The sequence below is a fragment of the Rutidosis leptorrhynchoides genome, chromosome 9 (genome assembly GCF_046630445.1).
Source record: "Rutidosis leptorrhynchoides isolate AG116_Rl617_1_P2 chromosome 9, CSIRO_AGI_Rlap_v1, whole genome shotgun sequence".
Taxonomy (NCBI): domain Eukaryota; kingdom Viridiplantae; phylum Streptophyta; class Magnoliopsida; order Asterales; family Asteraceae; genus Rutidosis; species Rutidosis leptorrhynchoides.
In genome coordinates, this window is record NC_092341.1 from 92,729,207 (window position 1) to 92,732,028 (window position 2,822).

The 2,822-nt window shown below is 36.5% G+C and overlaps 1 non-coding gene across 1 annotated transcript; it reads left to right on the top strand.

The window, feature by feature from the left end:
- The first annotated feature begins 2,090 nt into the window (after positions 1-2,090).
- Positions 2,091-2,197, top strand: LOC139869724 (small nucleolar RNA R71). Its single transcript, XR_011766307.1, has one exon. It is a non-coding gene; the product is annotated as a small nucleolar RNA R71 (small nucleolar RNA).
- Positions 2,198-2,822: the final 625 nt, after the last annotated feature.

Below are 2,822 nucleotides of genomic sequence, written 5' to 3' on the forward strand. Positions count from 1 at the left end.
CTTCCATAAGGATTTTGTGTGTGCAATACGAAGGACTTATGCCTTTAATGTCATGAATCTTCCATGCAATAGCTGGTTTATGAGCTTTTAGCACATAAATGAGTCTAGATTTTTCATTTTCAGTAAGAGAAGATGATATTATTACAGGTAATTCAGATTCACCATGTAAATAAGCGTATTCCAAATGGTTTGGAAGTGGCTTTTACTCTAATATCGGTGGTTCTTCTATCGATGATTTGTATCGATATCTGTCTTCCTCTTTTAGCATTTGAAGTTCTTCTGTTGTTGGTTCGTATTCATTAGCCATAAGTGTAGCTAATATTTCAGCTTCATCAATTGGTTCAGTTCCTTCTCCTAAAGAACATTCTCCTGTTCCTTGTAATTCTGAAAATTCTTGTAACAATTCTGCATGTGAATCTATAGTTTGAATATAATAACATGTATCATCTGCAGATTGTGGTTGTTGCATGGCTCTATAAACAGAAAAGGTAACACTCTCGTCCTCTATACTTAGAGTCAGTTTCTTACCGAACACGTCTATTATTGCTTTAGCCGTGTTTAAGAATGGTCTTCCTAATATGAGAGGAACTCGAGAATCTTCTTCCATGTCCAGAATAACAAAGTCTATTGGAAATACTAAAGTATCAACTTTAACTAGCATGTTCTCCATTATCCCTCTAGGATATTTTACTGATCGATCGGCTAGTTGTATGCTTATTCGTGTTGGTTTCAATTCTCCGAGGTCTAGTATAGCGTATAGTGAATACGGCATTAAATTTATACTAGCATCTAAATCTGCCAATGCTTCTATTGAACTAAGACTACCCAGAAAACATGGAATTATGAAACTTCCTGGATCTGATAATTTTCTTGGTAGTTTATTCAACAGCACTGCAGAACAATTAGCATTCATTGTAACAGCCGAGAGTTCTTCCATTTTCTTTCTATTTGTGATTAGATCTTTCAAGAATTTAGCATATCTTGGCATTTCTGAAATCACATCAATGAAAGGAAGATTGACATTTATTTGTTTAAACATATCCAAGAATTTTGATTGCTCGGCTTCAAGTCTTTCTTTTCTCATTTTACTCGGGTAAGGAATCGGTGGTTGGTATGGTTTAACATAAGGCTTTGCCTTAACTGTGTTATCTTCATTAACCTTTTCAACTACCGGTTCTGTTTCCTTCTCTTGCTCAGGCTGTGGTGCCTGTGTAGTAGGAATAGCGTTATCAGAAATTACAGGTATTTCAGGTGGTTTGAGTGTAATACCACTTCTCGTGGTAATGGCTTTAGCTGTTTCATTCCAGGAGTTAGCATTTGTATCACTAGGTACACTCCCCGGTTTTCTTTCTCCAATTAACCTGGCTAGGTTACTCACTTCTTGTTCCAGATTTTGTATAGAAGCTTGTTGATTTCTAAATGCTTGAGCATTTTGTTCATTAGTTTGTTTCTGAGATGTGAAAAATTGTGTTTGAGATTCAACTAGCTTCGACATCATGTCTTCTAAATTTGGCTTTTTATCATCGGTTTGTGGTGTATTTGGAAAAATAGGTCTTTACTAATTATAAGCATTATTAGATACTTGTTGATTGCTAGGACCTTGTTGGTTGTTGTATGGAACATTTCGGTTATAATTGTGATTTTGATTGTAGTTTGGTCTTGGCGGTTGATAATTATTCTGATAATTATTTCCAGGCCTTAGGTTCATGTATGAAACATTCTCCCTTTGTTTCATTGTTTATTCAATACTGAGACAATCTTTTGTCAAATGTGGTCCTCCACACTGCTCACAACTAATTCGTATTGCGTGAATATCTTTAGTCATCTTTTCCATTCATCACTCGAAAGCATCTAACTTTGCGAAAATGGAATCAAAGTCATGGCTAGAATCGGCTCTAGCCGCTTTAGATGATCTAACGATGTATTTTTCTTGATGCCACTCATGTGAGTGGGAGGCTGTGTTATCAATAATTTTTTAAGCTTCAGTTGCGGTTTTCTTCATAATGGAACCACCAGCTGCTATGTCGATGTATTTTCGGGTAGTAATGTCACATCCTTGGTAGAATATTTGTACTATTTGATAAGTGTCTAAACTATGTTGAGGACATCCTCTCAAGAACTTTTCGAATCTTGTCCACGCCTCATATAGAGTTTCATTTGGCTTCTGCGTGAACGTAACAATTTCTCCTTGAAGTCTCACGGCTTTAGATGCCGGAAAGAATCTTTTAAGAAATTTTTCAACTAAAACATCCCATGTGTCAATCGCCTCTTCAGGTAACGATTCTAACCAATCTTTGGCTTCTCCCTTTAAAGTCCAGAGAAATAACATGAGATAGATCTGTTCATCCTCAACTTCTCTGAACTTAAATAAAGTACAGATCCTACTAAAGGTACGAAGATGTTCGTTTGGATCTTCTTTGGGCGTACCACTAAATTGGCATTGATTAGTTACCATGTGTAGGATTTGTCCTTTGATTTCATAATCTGGCGCATTAATGTCTGGTTGAGTAATTGCGTGACCTTGGCCCGTGCGTGTAGCTCTCATTCGATCTTCCATACTTAGAGGTTCCTGATTTTCCATGATTGAATTTGTTGAATCTGAATCACTAGAGGATTCTGATTTAATGGTTTCTTCCTCTACAATCTCCGGTTGAATGATTTGTGGTTCAGGAGGAATAATTAGTGGTTCAGGATCTCTGAATTGTCCTTGAATATCCTCCGAGTTCTCAATTGTGAGGTCGGGGTCAAAAAATGGATTATCGAAAATTTGAATTGGATTACTTGTTTGACTAGATGATGATTCTAAAGAAAAATCAACGGCG